Raw genomic sequence first — 19,604 nt, forward strand, 5'->3', positions numbered from 1 at the left:
GAGTGATGAAAGAAGAAGTAAGTGACTTGCGTGTGCGACCCATCAAACTGAGGGAACGTCTCCCATTATTCTACTAAATGGCTCATCAGCAGGGATGCCCGTACCCAAAACAGGCAGGTGTGCCTGAAATTGCAGAAACACATTAAGCATCTAATTCATAATTGGATTATATTTTTTATTTTCCCTATTTATAAGAAATTAATTCAAAACTGTGTAAAACAGTTCCACTATCTGTAATAAACTGTAAATCTCACACAAGAGGTAACTTAAAAAAAAAAAAACCTCCATAAAAATTTAAACTTGCTGCCAGACAGAATTTATCAGGCATCTCAGAATCATTTCCACACTTAATTGCAGCCTCATTCTGCTCTGCTGCAAATCATTTAACATATTTTACAATCCTGACGTCGTTGGACAAAATCAGCATAAAGAGGCTGGTGACAACAGCTGTGCAGTCGGCTAACTCCAAATTTAAGATGATTGAGCACAGGTATCCCTATCACAGGCATCACACAGATGACTGTTGACAGGCTGCTTTTTAAAAGTGGACTTGTATTAATTGGACTTATGCATTTATCCAAACATGCAGAGGAGGACCGGAATAACACAGCATAACTGAAGAAGCATATATGTAAATGTTGCAGCTCAACTTACACAGTGGTTTTTTTGAGGGTCTTTTTATGCCTGGGGATGAGGTGGTGGGTTATTCCACACATTCATCTGTCATAAAAAACTTTGTGTGACACATTACATGTCCTGACTGTCGGTCTGACAGCTTCAGAGGGAGAGAGAGACTTTAGCTATTGCCATCTATGCCTCAGTGTTTCTAGATTCATAACATATTTGGGGATAATTCTCTGTAAAGTTCCCATACAGTCTAAAAGGTAGAAGTTCATGTCTTTTTTTTATTATACAGCAGGTCTAGGTTCTATATTAATAATGTGAAAGTATCAAAGCCTCAGTGCACAGGGAAATGCACACAGCCTGTATTCAGAAACTGAGCCTTAAAAACCAGCCGTCAGGACTTCTGGACCTTTGTGATGTCACAACAAAGCAGTCACCGCCTTCAGCCACGCCCCAAACCCAGCCTACCCTGACCCACTGTCCAGCCCTGCAGGATTTAGTTTCTTTCAGTGTTTACATGAAATCTGCTATATTCGTATTCGATCAGTCAGCCAATCAGAAGAGAGGCAACCATATCTTCTTATGCATCTCAAATTAAACACTGTAAAAGGACCTTTAATGCAGAACAGAAATGACGAGAGACTGTGGAGCACCATTCGCCGAGTCCACACACAATAATTTACACATAGGCATGATAAACATCACAGGAAAGCAGCTCACGAACCACTGCAGGTAGAAGACAGAGAAGGCTAAATCCAGCATTAGAAAGAAAAAAAAAACAGTGAATGACTCCCTGACTATTCTCCCAAAATAAACAGAGCTTCCACCTATTTGGAGACAGTACTCTAATTAGCATCAGCCCATTAAACCTCCATTTCTCCTTCCCTCCTGCCTCCTGACCATCTAGACGGTGTCTGCATTCACAATGTAGTTGTTCTCATTTACATATCTGTCGGTTTCTGTTGTCAGACGCCTGAACCAGGAAGAAGTAGCAGAATGATTTAATTGTGGCTTAAATGTCAAAATGTCACTGGCAGGCTGCTCCTGGTACGAAGGCGGTAAACCTCCGTTCTGCCTGTCTCTGTGGTCAGCTGCACTGTGTATGTTCATTTAATATTCAGTATTATTTAACTGAATATATAGTTTATCTCATTTAGATGGTTTTTGTTTTGAGTATCAGACATCTAACAGAGAAATAATACGTAATAGGTTTGGTCTCAGCACACCAGTTAACCAGGAGTAACTGCAAGCTGATTGCTGATTGCTCTAAAGGTTATTTTATGACCACAGCATTGTTTAACAAAGTCACCAACAGTAACGTCAATGTAAATACAAGTTTACCACATGACAGCAGCTGTGTGATATCTCACATTTAAAATGAGTGCTCACTTAACTGTGATACGTGATATTTTTGTGGCTTGTGGCACTGTGTTGATGTGAACCATGTTTATTGGATCTTTGGCTAAATGTCTGAAACACTGCGTGAATATAATGAATATCATAATGAATGATATAAAATACAGTGGGACACACTTCAGAGTGCACACTCAGCAGCTAGTCAGCCCCTTACCGCAGACCACATTGAAATGAACTCTGTTTGTTTATTAATTATCTTCACGCTGATAAAGAGTTTGAAATGCACACCACACCACGCCCTTCACTCTATGATACCATAACCACCAGCATTCACACACCATAGCATTAAGCAATGATGATGATGGTACCTTCATCATTGGAGTTGATGCCTGATGGGAATTTCTATCTTCAACCAGCAGAACACAGCAGTAACAGAGATGAGATGATGCAGAAAGAAAAAAAAATTTAAGCTCAAACAAACCCTAAATTACATAAATGTAACTTTAATGATAAAATAATTATATATTAAATAAATCCTGCTCGACTGTAAATATTTAAATTACCAAGTACTTTGTGTCTAATGCACAACTGTACAGTAGAGGCTATACAGCTTCACTGCTTCACATTGTGTCAAACAAACCCTCAAACAACTGATAATTGATTGATGATTGAATCCATATTGTGATTGGGCAGTGAACCCGGTCCCAGCACATAACTGCAGCAGCACTGTGCTCCCTGAATGACAGGCAGAGGGATGGACAGAGAGGACAGGTGAAGAGACACACTGGTACGGAAAACACTTAATGGCCCACTGAAGTGGTGAGATGTCTCCCAGTGCTCCTGATGGCCAATCCCACTATGACAGATGGTCAGTTGTTAGTGTGTTTGTGTGTATTTGTGTGTGTGAGAGAGAGAGGGAGCGAGCGTGGGGCTGCACACAGGTCTACAATGAAATAAGATTTTACCCGTTGGAAATAGTTTGTGTGGTTGAAATCTTGTGAGCTGGAGACAGAGACGATCACCAGGAGTTCAGACGTGTCAGGCAGAAGTGTTTATTGAAAGCTTTGGGCCAAGGAGAAGAGGATGAGCATTACACAGCCAGCAAGAGACTCATCAATTTCCTGAAGATGTCTGGTCCTACAGGGCGTATATATTCCCAGGTATCACATAGTTGCAACACTCTTCTGTACCTTAACCAAATAAGGCTAAACTATAGTCTAAACCCATATGTGTGAAGACTTTATTGGACGCTTGGTCATTGTCACATGTTCTCACCTAATGACTGTGTTTTGTCCTTTCCACTGCTTCACTCACTGGAACTGGATTTTGGCAGTGATTCTCTCCCTGCATTCTTATCTGTAAGACCTGGGTAGAACGATAGAAGCTAAACTGTGATCCATTGTCTCACAGTGTGAGGTTGTTATGACATGAACTCTTGGAGTGTGAGTGAAGCCAACGAAATAAGTGAACATGAACAGAAGAAGTGAGAAAAACAATGAAAAACACTGAAATTCTTTAAACTAGTTAAAGTTGTTGTTTGATAGCTTTGAGCTATTATTCCCTAATCTGACAGTCTGTTAGAAACAGGCACCCACTTTCTGCATGCACACATGTAACTGTACCATTCCATAACTACTTACTCTTTCCTGGCCTGGTGGGTTGGTCAGAAGGCTGTGATTGGTTCGAGGGCAATTCAATCAATCTAACTTGACCAATAGGTTTTCAGTTTTTCATTATTCTTTTTTTTCTGTCCACTGAAAGGAAAGAAAAACTTTCCACCTCCGCAGTAATGATACTAAGTAAAATTGATCACAACTCGGGAAACTTATTTACAAAACTGTTTGAGGCTTCTGCAAATTTCCATTTAATAAATTTGTTTGTTTCTGTTTCCACTTTTTCATTATTTGGTATTGAGTGAAGACTGATGAGGGGAAAATGCATTTAAATAATTCTATCATTTAAGGCTGTAACATAGCAAAATGTGAAGGTCTGAATACTTTCTGAGTGCACGGTGTGTATGTGGTTATGTGATTTTTACTTAAAGGGCTAAAACTTTCAGCAACAATGGTATTGTGTCTATTAGTATTAATCATTATGGACTAAAGAGCAGCCAGCCTTTGTAATACCTCCCCATCTACATCAGCGACAGTTAAAATCAACACCATGAAGAGCAGTGTGTGTTTTGGGATTTTTTTTTTTACCCAGCATTCACGTTTATGACATTAGCCGCTGCCAACAGCCGCTAAACCTGCCACTGATCTGACAAACAAACTCTGATTTACAGCCTGTCACTCCAGCACTCTGACTGAGAGATGCTCTCAGCGGAGGCTGGACGCAAACCTTTCCACATTGATCTGTGTCTGCCCGGAGTCAATGATTAATGTTCCTGTCAGGGATCAACTGACACAAACACACACACACACACATACACACAATCACCACAGCCTTTCTTTAAAATGTTAAACAACTGGTTGCATTCCCAGGAGCAAAACAGAACTTTTTCTTTCAGTAAAAACAAAGAAACCCATTTGCTAATGGCAGAACAGAATGTGCTTTCATCCACACCTGAATACTGTTTTTTGTTTTTTTTTTGAGTTACGTCTCAGTCCTCCCCTCACAGTGTGCTGCGGCCCAAGAGTCTCACAATGCGGCAGCTGAAAGCAGAAGTTGTACAGCTTGGGCCCACTCTACAGCCGCTTCTCTTGAATAACTTCTAATGGGTAATATTGCTTGCATAATTGGAAAACTCATTAAAAATAAATCAACAATAGTGCTTAGCTCTACAGTCATAATAGCTCAGCCATCAGCTGCATGTTCATTCGAGACGCGATGGCTGCAGAGACATAGAAAAGTTTTCCCCACAAAAAAAGCATGTCACAGTCATGAAAAATGAGTGTTCCTCTGTGGCGGGGCATGTTCAGGAAATTACATTAAACTGGCGGTATTCAAACCACACTGTACTATCAGTCCTGAGAGGCAATTGTTTTTCTTAACCTCCTTAAATGGGTTTGCAATTGATTCCATCAAAGATTAATTAGAATTCATACAAACTTGCTTTTTGGTCGTTACGTTCACAGAGGCCAAAAGATCATCTCTCAAGTGGCGCATGTTAAAAACACGAGGGAAAGCCTTTCACTAATTACCTGTCCACTGCTCAGGCATGTTGCTGCCCATACTGATGTGTGTTCTCTGTAGGGGGGGTTAAAGGAGGGTTCAGCCTTGGAGATTTATCTGTGCCAGGAAAGCTCTCATAGTAATAATTCTGATTAGAAATCACAGACATGATTACTGACTAATATGGCCGACTTATTACTTACTTAAAGGAATAGTTTGGAAATACACTCAGTGTCTATACCTCCTTTTCCAGAGTCTGATGATAAGACTTCATGGGGTTATTTTAACAGTCCAACACACATGGCACATGGTCTAAAAGGGTTGTACAAAGTCTCTACTAAGTAGTCACGGGAGCGTTATGGGCGTAACATACAATAAATCTATGCGACCATCTCCCATTCCCTTGCACCTTGTCGGATTGTTATTATAAAGGTGCACTGTTTCACACAGAGTTGGATTCTATTTGTGGTGACTTGATTACATTGTGACTGACCAGTGAGCCCAGCCCTGATACAGGCAGCAGCTCTGTGCAGCCTGAGGGGACAGAAGATGCTGAGTGAGTCGATGTGCTGCACACAGCTCTACAAAGAAGCAACAGCACATATCACAACATGAGACATCTTTTATGTGTGAATAATCTTTGTTTTGTTATGATATTGTGGACAAATTTAGATGCAGAATGACAAACACTGAGGCGGACCAGGTAGTCAGAAAGATGGCTTCTCTGCAGAGCCTTATTCATCATGGATGTCTCTTGGACATGGCATGAACAAAGAATGCCCCACCCTTCTGAGGCTGTGTTCTAATGTTCCACCTGAATTATCCAAACATCTGATTTTCAGCACACTCTGCTTGTGCATAACAGAGCATAGGTGCAGTGTGCGCCCGCCTACATAGGCTCGTTTAACTCTCTTTATAATGCAATACTGACCTCAGACCAGGTTTTTGCTGGTCAATTGTGCAATCACTTTCCACTGCCTCAAGATGGCTTGCTCCATCCGAAGTGAAAACAAAAGTCAATGTACAACCCTGTTTCCAAAAAAGTTGGGACACTGTGTAAAAGGTAAATAAAAACAGAATTCAATGATGTGCAAATCATGTAAACCCATATTTAATTAAAAATAGAACAAAGACAACATATCAAATGTTGAAATGTTGAAAAAAAGATATGTTCAGTTTGAATTTCATGCAGCAACATGTTGCATAAAGTTGGGACAGGGTCATGTTTACCACTGCGTTTATCACCTCTTCTTTTAACAGCACTCTGTAAACGTTTGGGAACTGAGGAGATCAGTTGTTGGAGGTTTGCAAGTGAAATGTTCCATTCTTGTCTGATATAGGATTTCAACTGCTCAACAGATTCTCCTTTGTCATATTTGTTTCATGATGCACCAAATGTTTTCAGTGGGTGACAGGTCTGGACTGCAGACAGGCCAGTTTAGTGTCCGGACTCTTCTACTACAGAGCCATGCTGTTGTAATACTCTCAGAATGCGGTTTGGCATTGTCTTGCTGAAATATACAAGGCCTTCTCTGAAAAAGATGTTGTCTGGATGGCAGCATATGTTGCTCCAAAACCTATATCTTTCAGCATTAATGGAGCCTTCCCACATGTACAAGCTACCCAAGCCGTGGGTAAATAGATAAAAAAAAAATAACAACATGCTGACAATAACAGAAAAGCAAAATCATTGCAATTAACAAATTCACTGTGACTATAGCACATACAGAACAGTACTAGTGTAGGCTCATTTAAAACCTTTATGATTACCTTTTTTTAATCAATTAATCAACACAAATCTATACAAAAAATATCTCATCACAACATGAACAGTGGGAATATTGATAGTCACAAACATATGACTTGCACTTGTCTATCCTGGATGCTTGAGCAAGATTCTGAATGCATCATTATATCCCCCCTGTAGCTTCTTCATTTACAACAGGCTGTTTTTATATCACCTTTACATGTGAAATTTGCATGCTAGAACGTTGGCTTGTGCATGCAGTTAAAACATAGGCTTCACATTGTCGTCATCACACAGATCATCACATCACTGATGGTGTGAGATAAGTACCTGACTTTGTAGCACTTGGTCTGCCCTAAAGACTGAAGTGAAAATTTTGCCTTTGATCGACCTTGGTTTTAGTGTTCATGATAACACTCTGTTCAGAGATAAATGTCTTACAGCACACAGTAACTTGAACATACCCTGAGCAGCTGCTGTAAGCCAGCACTGTAAGGAGACAGGACGACTAGATCATCAGCGCACATCAGACGGTTAATGAAACCATCCCCCACCTTACAGCCAGTCTGCAACTACAAGAAGAATTAATATTAGACTTAAATAATTAAATTGATGCTAATGTTGCTAGATGTGCAAATAGGTAATTGTTTGCTAAGATGCTTACTGTAACAGGTTTATAAAGTGCTTATGTTTCAGATGTGTTCTTTCTGTAGATATTGAGCTGCAAGCTGCTCCATCTGTATAAATTAAAATTCCATAAATTTGATTTGGTATAATATAGACTGCAATCTTCTTGCTAATGTTAAAACACCAAATGGTTCATAGTTCAACTATGATCACGGTCATTTCATAACCTTAGCCATCATATTTCTGTGCTTAAGTCAATCTGTAGTTTTAACAGATCAGAAAATGGTTAGTTCAGTCATAGTCACATGTAATGGGGTGGACGGCACTGACAAATGATGTCATCCAGCGGATAGAGGGGTCAGATCACATATGGGTCATTGAGGAAATGGAATCACAGCCTTTTCTGGTGCATGCTATGAATGACTTATTGATGTAATTAGAAGTTAGACAACACTTTTCAGATATAGTATGAAATTTGCTGTGAGTTATACATTTATATATAATATATAAAATAGTTCATTTAGTTGTTTGCTTGATTAATCAATTGTATTAGCATTAAGGTTTTGACTGATGTTATGTTTGTATCGTTACTTTCTGACATTAATAGGTTTATATATAGGTATATATATTTATATTATAGGCTTATCAGAAGTTATATAGAAAATGACCCGCTTCTCCAGTTGAAACAAATGGAAAAGATGGGTACCGCCCCTGAAATGAAAAGGGAAATAAAACCACTGGGATCACTTCACACTTATTGCCTTTGTGTCATTCTGCCATTAAGCACTTAGTTTCGCTTTTGTTGTTTTTGTCTGCATGTTCTTTGTGCCACATGCTCCAAATCTTTTCAGGATAAAACCAACCGCATCAGAAAAAGCAGAGGTGCCTCAGAATATTGTTTAATCCTTGTCACGATTTTGTTTTGAAGATTTTTGAAGGCTTCTGGAGCATTGGTACCACGCAAATTCCCTCTAAATGCATCTAGCAAAAATTTAAGTATCATGATTAAAGCTTTATTTCACATCAACCCGCAAGAGGATAGGCAGACCACACGATCTCCCCAACAGCCTCCAGAGAAACCAACAGAGAAAGCTTGCTGGCAGACTAACAACATATTTTAATCACTACATTTCATTCATAGACATTTCAGTATAATTGGTAATATAGCCATATAGTAAACAGCCAAAACATTCTCTCCCATTGTTGCCCCATTCATTACACAGTTCATTTTATCAAATATTGATTAACACTTTTTCTCCACTTTTCATCTTGGTGCTTTCCAGACAATGCATTTTTCCTATAGGCTATTAGTAGTTAGTGTTGATGGATTTATTTATTTAGTATTAGTTGTTGTCCTGTTGTGTTCCTTTGAAGTAGAGATCAGAGAACCGTTGAATCAATAAACTTCTGATATTACACTGATTGGATTCGTTATATAATTTATTCATTCATACATTCATTGATGTTCACTAAAGATGGGAGGTGGGGCCCTATTAATGAGGATTACAATTTGATAGCCTATTGTCAGGAGGGGAGGGTGATATAAAGTAAAACAAAAGCATAAGTAACACTAAGACCCATTACTCTGCACCACTTGGATCTGGATCCCAACAGAATTTAATGTACCAGCATCCTGTAATGACCACTTGTGCCTGTAGAGGTCAATGTTGCCACTGCTGAGCAAGTGTTACACAGTGGCGTCATAAATGATAAGCTTGTAAACATTGGTTTTTTGATCACTACTGGGACTCCGGAATAATGTTGTGGTGGAAAAATCACCCAGAGATGAGGGTCAAAATTTAAAGATCCTTTATTCACACAAAAGACCTGAGTTTGTCTCTGCGCAGAGAACAAGACTGACAAACACAGGAGAAAGGACCATCATATACCACCAGATAACACCAGATACACAATCTTCTGACAAGTTGTCTACACAGCCACTTAATCGTTGTTTAACATACATCCCAAACACACATACCTTCAGCCTGCTACTTTGGACAGCATCTTAACCAGATTTTCTCAGTCGTATATTGGCTCCCCGTACATCTCCTTCCTTCTTAACTATTGAAACAACCCATTCCCAGGCCTACAGTGTGGCTGTGCTATCAGGCTCCTGGAGGCTACAAGGTCATAAGGCTGGGATTTTTACATCAGGCCTTAAATTCTACACACAATGTTTTAACATTTGGCAGTAAACAGGTTCATGCTGTATATTTCAGAGGGACACATGCGTATGGTATGGAGCAAGGTACAACATGCATGAGGTTTAGTTCACAAGAATATATGAGTATTATTGCCATAAGTTTTCCACCACAATGTTTTGATCAGTGGGTTCCTATATTGTTGACATCTGCTACTCTACTACACCTGTATTTTCAATTGTATGTTTAATGTTTTTTCAAGCTTTTTCAAGCATTAAACACAGGTTTAGACACGTTTAAGACTTGCGTGCCCCAATTACCAATGGCACCACTGCTGCCTTTACTCTCCACATCTTTTCTAGCTCCTCTTTCGGCCCTTAGTATTTTTCGAGGAACTTCTTCTTGATGATGCTGTCACTTGGGATTGCTACATCTATCACCACTGCGTTCTTCTGTAGTTTGTCGACCAACACAATGTCTGGTTGTTTAGCCATCACCAGTTTGTCAGTCTGAACCTGAAGGTCCCACAGGATCTTAGCATGATCATTCTCAACCACCTTAGAAGGTGTTTTCCAATTGACGTTAGATAGATAAATAGATATGTCATTGGGTGCTTACAATGCCAGTGTAAGTTGGTGTATTCTGGATCATTTCATACTGTAATTTGATTGGTTAGATTGTCGATATAGGTTATAGCAGCAGTCACATTGTGAGAGATCGTATTGTGCATTGTGTATCCGTGAATCCCAGTGTGTTGCACTTCATTACCATTGCATCCAATATGAAAAGGTGGGATGATTCTCCTTAAGAAACAGAAGGGAGCAGCATTATATGTTGTTTATTTATAAGGCTCTGGTGTAAAATCTGCCTACTTACCACTGCTCTTTGGTTGCATCTAAATACAGCACTCACAGTGTCAGGGGAGAGGACATTTTAACAGAAGTTGTGTCTCTTGTTCGCACTGACTTTGGAAAAATACTGTGCTGCATACAGCAATGAGCTTCAAATGAATAAGTTACATTCTCTTATTTCAGTGGTACATTTTAAAAGGTTGTACTTACATATTTGCTGTAACACTTAACTGTGTACAGGGGCCTCAAACTGTTTGTTATGCAGTGCATTTAGCTGTACTAAGGATCTCCAGAATATGTTACAACACAGTTGTGAATTCAATGTCTGGGAAATCTTGTGAGCAAAGAGAGATTTATTCAACATAAAAAGGTAATTTAACTATACAACACAGAAGAAAAGGAAAACGCTCGAGTGATTCGAATGATTCTGCCACAGTGAGCTTCCTCTCCTCTCATGCTCCTGTATGAGTAAAAGTGTCTTAGGGGGTTCTGAAAGATTGTTTTTCCCTGCAAAATATAATTCTCAGCACTGATATGAATTGATCACCATGGGACACACCATCTTTATTAATTGCTTATAGTTACCTAATATAAGACACATGACAGATAATTGATTTTGGGAACACAGAGGTCTTACTGAATGAGATGGCCTAAACTGAGCCATTATACATTAAAGTACCGCACATTCGATATTTAATGTCTATTAACTCCTGCAGCATGTCATAATTCTTAATTGCAGGCAACCGGCTGTAGAAGTTACACATGATAGCAGCTCAGACCATCATTAGTTTTAATGGAGACACTAAAGTCATTTATGTGTATGTATGTGTGTGTGTTATGTGCACAACCACAAAGATTAAAAACTGTAATTTAATAGGTGTTGCATTTATATTTTGAATGTGGTCTAGCTGTTTACATGTTCATTATGAATTTTGGATGGGGACCTTACCACAGCATTAGCTACATGCTCATCTGTTCTTAACATGTTCGTATCTCACGTATTAATTTTCAAAGTACCTTTTATTAATACAGACCAAGTGAAACGGACTTATGTAGGAAAGTGCACAGGCACATAAGTATGTACAAAAGTCAAGGTCACTGACTGTAGCTCCTCCCGGTAGTAAGCATGAGACCCGAGCTCGTTTAAAAAACAGGGTATATTCTCGGTCACCGACCGACCCGTGAGAACTAAAGAAAATGAGTAAACAACAGTCAGAGCTAAGAACTTAATGTTACTACACAAAATAAACGCACCTCGTGGGCTGCACACTACCAAAGGGGGCTGAATCTTGTCTTCTTTTTACATGTAATGTCATAACTCTTAATCTTTTATCAACTTTAACGAGCGTGGAGACAACGGACTCCAAAAATAAATACATAAATAAATAAATGAGAATTAACTGAACTGACATGTGGGCAGTTACACTCCCACCAAATCACGAGTGATTTCTTAGAACGACTTATGGGAGACATATACTGTATGTGAACATTACTTCAGATATTATCATGTAACAAATTAATAACAATCAATAAGGCCAGCTCATAATACTGAGAGTGTGAGAATGGTACACTGTGGTCTTTAGTCTGCTTCCAACAGTGTAACTGTCTTCTGAATAGGTCTCTCCAGGTAGACTGGTTTGGAGGTGCGTCTTCCCATTTCATCCAGTGTTGGATCACTGAGTAACAATGTGAGCGTCCTCACTCTTCCATCCTTCCCAGGATGAACTTGCATGACCTTGGCCAACTTCCATTCATTTCGTGGCATCCCATCATCCTTTAGGAGAACAATCTCGTTGACTTGTGCATTTCTGCGGTCCTTGGTCCACCTTTGTCTGTGTTGGAGATTTAAGAGATACTCCTTCTTCCAACGTGACCAGAAGTTGTTGGCCAGGAGTTGTACTCGACGCCATCTCTTTCGGAGGTAGAGGTCTTCCCTGACGAACTTCCCAGGGGGAGGTGATATGATTGTGGACTTCATGGTCAGAATGTGGTTTGGTGTCAATGGCTCTGGACTGGATGGATCACTCAGATTATCCGTAGTCAGCGGTCTGCTATTCACTACTGCCATGACCTCATATAGAAATGTCCGTAGAGAGGAGGAGTCAAGTTGTTTGGCAGACTGTTCTAGGATAGACATCAAAACACTTCTGATGGTGCGGATCTGTCTTTCCCAAACTCCGCCCATGTGGCTTGAGGCTGGGGTATTAAAGATGAACTCGCATCCCCTCTCCTTGAGTTCCTCTTGATCCATCTCTCTCAATGCTTCAACAAACTCTCGTCTCGCACCAACGAAGTTTGTCCCCTGATCACACCTTATCTGCCGCACTGCTCCACGAATGGCAATGAATGAACGGAGGGCATTAATGAAAGCATCTGAGGTCAAGTCATGGAGCATTTCAATGTGAATTGCCCTAGAGCACATACAGGTGAGTAACAGTCCGTACCTCTTCAACTCTTTTCTCCCTTCCTTGATGTAAAACGGACCGAAACAATCCATGCCACTGAAGGTGAATGGTGGTGTGGCTTCTGTTCAGTCTGCAGGAAGATCTGACATCCTTTGTTGCTCCACACCTCTTCTGAATTTCCTGCACTTGGTGCACTTGTAGATATGGGATGAGACCAGGTTGCTGCATCCGAGGATCCATATGCCATTGGAACGGAGCTCATTTAAGGTCATTCCCCGGCCTTGATGGTGCACTCTTTCATGATAGTGCTTGACCAGCAATGATGAGATGTGACTGTCTCTTGGAAGAACTGCCGGATGCCTTACATGTGGATGTAAGGGAGCATGAGTCAAGTGGCCTCCAACTCTGATGATACCTTGATCATCCAGGAATGGATTCAGTCTGTGCAGCTTGGACTTCAGTGGTGTCTCCTTGTGATGCTGGAGATACTGGATTTCTTGAGAGAGGTCTGTTTCTTGAACCATTTTTATTATGGTTATCTGTGTTTCTCTCCTTTCCTCTAGACTCGTGGCTTCACAGGACCTTGGCTTCAGGCCTTTCACCTCTCTGACAAGGCGCTTTAATCTAGCAATGGCTTTCACCAGCCTTGACCAATCAGAGAACTTGTGTAGGCGATCCAACAGTGACCTCACCTCCTTTGCCTGTGTGTCATAAACTTGGGCCTTCTTGAGCTCTGGGATCTCTCCCACCCTGACATCTCCAGTTGGTAACTCCGTCTGCCAAAGCAGGTCTGGGCCTGTGAACCAGTTAGATGTTAACAGCTGGTCAGCTGAGAGACCTCTTGAGGCGTGATCTGCTGGGTTTTCCTCTGAAGTCACGTACCTCCATTGTGCAGTCTCTGTGCTTTGTTTGATTCGTTCCACACGATTAGCTACAAACACATGAAATCTTCTGGCTTCGTTACTGATGTAGCCCAGAACAATCTTTGAGTCTGTCCAGAAGACTTCTTGTATGCACTCCACTTCAAGCTCTCTTTTGAGCATGTCGCTGACTCTTACTGCCACTACTGCGGCGGAGAGCTCCAGTCTTGGTATGGTGGTCACCTTAGTGGGAGCAACTCTTGACCGCCCCATGACTAGAGTACAGTGCACTTCACCTGATGTACTGATCACTCTGAGATATGAACACTCTCCATATCCTGACACACTGGCATCGGAGAAATGATGCAACTCATAGTGCAGGACTTTGAAGTTTGATGGAACATAACACCTCTGGATCTTCACACCAGCCAGGTTTTTTAGGTCTAGGAGCCAGGATTCCCATTGAGGTCGAAGGTTGTCAGGTAAGGTATCATCCCAACTGAGCTTGTCGCGACACATCTGCTGGACGATCCTTTTCCCTACTAGGATGAACGGTGCCACGAATCCGAGTGGGTCAAATATCGAGGCGACCGTGGACAAGATTCCTCTTCGGGTGAGTGGATTCTGTTTGACAACTACTCGGAACTGGAATTCGTCTGAGGTCACACACCACTGGACGCCGAGCGCTCTTTCCACATGATGTTCACCCAACGACACGTCCAGATCTTTGGCAGCCGCAGCACATTCCTCCTTAGGAATTGTGGCCATGACTTCCTCACTAGTTGAGATGAACTTATGCAGCCGGAGCTTGCCTGTGCTGCATAGTTCTCTTGCCTCCTTCACTAGTTGGATGGCTTGCCTTTGAGATGTGACACTTGCCAGCCCATCGTCAACATAAAAATTTCCTTTGATGAACTGAATTGTGTCTTCACTGAATCTTCCCCGTCCTTCATCAGCCAGATGTCTTAGTCCAAAGTTAGCGCAGCCTGGGGAAGAGGCTGCACCAAACAGGTGGACTTTCATCCGGTAGATAGATGGTTGAGCTTCCAGATTTCCTTCCTCCCACCAAAGAAAACCTAAATAATCTTGGTCTTCTGCCTTCACAAAGAATTGATGAAACATGCGCTCGATGTCGCACATTATCGCCACAGGACCTCTACAAAAACGACAAAGGACTCCGACCAAGTTGTTTGTCAACTCTGGGCCGGTTAGTAGATGGTCATTTAAGGAAGTCTCCTGAAATGAGTGTCTGAAATGAAACCTTCCAGTCATTAAATCTGAGTGGATCACCACAGAATGCTGTTGGTTCAGGTATGGGAAGACGACTTGCACTGATGGACTCTGCAAACACTCTCACGAGAGCTGCTGTGCTATCTTCCCTCTCTAGTGGTGTCATAGCTTGTGGTGGAGGTTTATGCTGAGACAGGTTACTTTCACCTTTAATTTCTTCCTTCTCTTTTAGGGAGACATGTTGATGGAGCAGCTGATCTATTTCATCATCTGAACATTCATTTTGTTCATACACTTTCTGACGTGCCTTGGCAGCCCTTAACTTCCTAACTGTCTCCAATCGTTCCACTTCTCGTCGCTTAGCCTCTAGCACCCTTTGCCTCTCTGCATTTTCTGCCTCAAGTCGTTCCAAGTTCTTTGATGTGGCGTTCTTTCTCTAACAGAACCTGCAATGCAGCTTCATTGGCGGCAACTTCAGCAGCAGCTTCCTGTCTGTGAGTGGAATACTGGCTTGAACATCTGGATGTGACCTTTGAACTACTTCGAGAATGAACTGAAGACCTGGCGGACTTGGATTTGGTATGGTGAGAGATGCTTGTTCTATCTGATGCTGCAGACTTAAACACAGATTCTCTATCTCCCTCTTTCCTGTCTTGGTTTCCGATCCTTTGATCTTCATCACTTTCTCTGTGTAGATAACTTGTAGCAGTTTTAATTATTGTCTTTGTTACTGCTTCACAGGTGTCTATTCTGTGACGTGTGTCGGGGTCTGGAATGTCAATGCGTCTCAACTCTTCATAAACATCATTCAGGTTGTTTGCAGCATCACTCACCTTAGTAATGTGTTCATGCAGCAGGCTGTTTGAGCACTCTCCACTCAGCACTCCTTTAGCATCCTTAATGACTGCTTTCCACTTGTCGTAGCTCTTGATGAAACGGTGTTCGACCCTTTTAACTTGCTCCTTGTGCAGTTCTTGGCCCTTTTCCGTTAACTTGCGAGCTCTTTGACTTCTTTGTGGCTCGGGTGAAGAAGCCTGGTTAGCAGCGTTGATGCCTTCAGATGCTTGTGGTTGCGTGTCTGTCTCTTGCTGCTGTATTTCTTCACCACCACCATTTCTGTCACTCTCAGACAAAGGTTCTATGTCTGACATTTTACTTTGATTACTTCAGTTAGATTTAAATGTGATACTACTCTTAGCTTTGTAGTTACTTATAGCATGGCCAAATAATCTTAGCGTAGCTGAATCAACACTCAGTTTAACATGTAGCAATGGTTATATCTTTCTGTTCAATAGTTTGGCTTATTCACTTATACTCTTATTACCAAACTAAATGAGTGTTAACTCTAGCACAGGTAAGTTAGAAATGTAATAAACACTTGCAATGCACCTTTAAATTACTGTGGCGCTGTTATCTTAATATTAACTTGTTTTGACACAATTTTTTACAGTGTAACTATCGATAAACACACTCTCAATATAAACGCGATTTGTATCAATGGATGTCAACAGACTTCAACAGTGAAAGGTAGTACAACTTGAAATGCAAATGTTCCAGTCTCTTATGCAAAGCACTCAAAGTCTCTTTTTCACACGATAGCACCTCAACCCTCCTGCGGCTGTTTCCTTGGTTGCTGCGAGGATGGCGATAACGTGGATAATGCACCCGCGACGTGAAGAGGCTTCATCCCGACCGCGTCACCGTGCTCCAGCGACGCTCTCCTCGGCTACTCACGCGAAGCAGTCGAGTTCTCACTGTAGCTCCTCCCGGTAGTAAGCATGAGACCCAAGCTCGTTTAAAAAACAGGGTTTATTCTCGGTCACCGACCGACCTGTGAGAACTAAAGAAAATGAGAGTAAACAACAGTCAGAGCTTAGAACTTAATGTTACTACACATAATGCACCAATAAACGCACCTCGTAGGCTGCACACTACCAAAGGGGGCTGAATCTTGTCTTCTTTTTACATGTAATGTCGTAACTCTTAATCTTTTGTCAACTTTAACGAGCGTGGAGACAACGGACTCTGTTGTTTCTCCCTTGCCATGCTTGCCAGGTGGTGGGTCGCTAAAGGGGCACCGTGTAGAAACAAAAACAAAACAATGCGCTCGCCTCAAACTGAAAGCAGGTAGGAACCAAAAATAAATACATAAATAAATAAATGAGAATGAACTGAACTGACATGTGGGCAGTTACACTGACTGATAGGCCTGATCTAGATCATGTGGGATGATAGGGGTTCAGTGTCTGGCTCAAGGACACTTCAACTCAGTCTCTGGAGGAGCCAGGTATCGAAGCAGGAACATTCCAGTTACTAGATGGCATGCCCTCCCTCATGACCCGTGCCAACCCATCAATATGAGTGATGGCATCCTTGGGTTATCAAGTGGGTGCCCTCCTTCCTCAGTATTGTACTGAGAGACAAATCCAGATGGTTCAGCACTGAATCCAGGCACCCCGTGCTCACCCCATAGATGCCATCTACCTGATTGTGGGCCGAGTTAGTGTCCTTTCTTTTTTATCAGAGCCACTGGCTACCTTTTTCAGCAGCTCTGGAGAAGTCTATGACTGCTTCCCTTGCTCTCCTAACTCCTGGAGTAGCCTTGTTATTGATGTGGTACCTCATGCACCTCATGACAGAGTAGCCTTGTTCCAGGCTGGTGTGCTGGCCTCAAGGCAAGGACCACTCCATTCTTGCTGCAAACAGGTGATGATGTCCATGTGTCTGAGCATTGTCTTTCTCTATTCAGTTGCTTCAACTGGGGTCCATTTCTCCCGAGTAGCCAGGAAGTGGGCAATTCCAGCTACAAATGGCTCACTTGACACTGTTAGCATCATCTACAGTCTTACCTTGGTGAACTTACGCACTTACGCACTTATCTGAGAGACTGGGAATGGGTAGCTTTAAAAACCTCCTCTCCATAAAATCATCTGCTGAGGTACTGCAGAAGACCAAGCCACTACCTTGTATAATACCTGATCAGTCTCTCTACTGGCCACTGATGGCATCCTTCCTCAGCTGAACTACTTCCTCTGTGTCCTTGAGGGGTGTGTTGCCCGGCTCTTCACAGGCTCCTCAGAGACTGTTGGAATAATCTCATTACCAATGTACAAGAGTTAGTTTGACAGTATCCCCTTGACAATGGGGATGTTGTTTTGTTCCTTTGTCAGTTGCTAAGTTGTATACCGAAAAGTCATCTTCTGTCCCCAGTTATTTTCCACTGCTGAATATGTGGCAAGAAAACCAGATATGGTAAAAAGTTGAAGGGCCATCTTACATATTTAGATGACTTGAGCGCTGATTCCTATATTTCCCAGTCTGTACTATTTAAAGAGGTATTCAGATCCTGCTTCCATTTTTCTGTTATTTTTCTGGCCCACTGATTAAAGCTAATCCATGCTATGCAACACATTTCCAGACTACAATACTCTGAATGGTTTATTACATGTCAAAATTAGATTTTACAGTATCTTTCTTTAAACAATTAAACCTAATGTTGGTGATTCCCGCCATATGAGTATCTCTCAAACAAGTGTGCCACTGATAACTGTAGAGTATTGATTGTGATTCCCCTCCCCTAACCTGCAATCAAACCCATCGTGTATCTGTTAGGAGATCAATAGCAACCATGGCAGAACCCTCCCTCGGGGACAGTGTAGAGGTCAGTAGTGATGTGGGTGGTTGGCAGAGGAGATAATCTCAGTTTCCCCCCACAGGGTGTTGATGTGTGTGTGTGTGTGTACCGCTAACTGGCTGATGAGATTTAGTATAGCTGTACAGTCACTGAGGAGCTTCTCTGTTCTCTTGTGACATTGCAGCTTGAGTGATGGCGATGAGATGATGAACATCCATTTGACGCAGTGTTATGTGTATATATGCAATGTTGCTAATGTGTTCAGAAATCTCCTTGCACATCCCCATGGTCAAATGCTCAGCTTCTTAAAACTGCAGAATACAACTTTTTATATAACAAAATCTAATTGTCAGGCCTGGTTGGTTAAAGGGTTGATCTTTATGGACTGACCATGACCTCTGCCAGCACAAGTGGCTAGCAGGCTAATAGTAGCATCTGACAACTTAAAAACTGAAAACTGTCTGAGCATACATTTTATTGTATATTATCTTTACCCATGTGCTTGTACAAACTACAGCCATGCTTGTATTCTTTCAGCATGATTTATGGAGAATAGGTCAATTGCACCCCTCCTCTCTCTGAAATAGACTGGACATTGGTGATGTTTTTATTCAGAGAAGAGGTAACTGACTTTGTGTTCATTGCAGTTTTGGTATAAAAGACTAGTGGAGTAAGGAGTAGCAGATACTATGATATTTCTCATGTGTAGAGTCTGTTTCCTTGGGCCAGAATAAATACATTAATTTAAGTCATGAAGACTGATCAGAGAATGTGCTTCCTGGTTGGACCGCAACAGCGAGGACAGACCTATAACCTGGAATGTCCCTGACTGACTGACTTATCATATTTCCACCACTAGTCAGCGGAGTGTCTCGTCAGTGAGTTGGAGTTTCTGGTGCAAACAGGTTCTATTAGCAGGGTGTTTACAGGCTGCAGTGTTGGTAACTTAACTTAATGCATTATCACTACATTTACAGACTTTCTTTCAAACAAATTGGGTATAAACCTGGTACAT

At 41.5% G+C, this 19,604-nt stretch overlaps 1 long non-coding RNA gene across 1 annotated transcript in view; it reads right to left on the reverse strand.

Annotated features, from left to right (window-relative positions):
• Window positions 1-16,440: 16,440 nt before the first annotated feature.
• LOC139613731 (uncharacterized) overlaps window positions 16,441-19,604 on the reverse strand; it is a 353,034-nt gene continuing 349,870 nt past the window's right edge. Inside the window, exon 2 of the long non-coding RNA XR_011686815.1 lies at window positions 16,441-17,151. This is a non-coding gene — a long non-coding RNA (uncharacterized lncRNA). The remainder of the gene's footprint in view (window positions 17,152-19,604) is intronic.

The sequence above is a fragment of the Trachinotus anak genome, unplaced genomic scaffold (assembly GCF_046630095.1).
Source record: "Trachinotus anak isolate AG129_WGS33_773 ecotype Australia unplaced genomic scaffold, CSIRO_AGI_Tana_v1 ptg000032l, whole genome shotgun sequence".
NCBI lineage: Eukaryota > Metazoa > Chordata > Actinopteri > Carangiformes > Carangidae > Trachinotus > Trachinotus anak.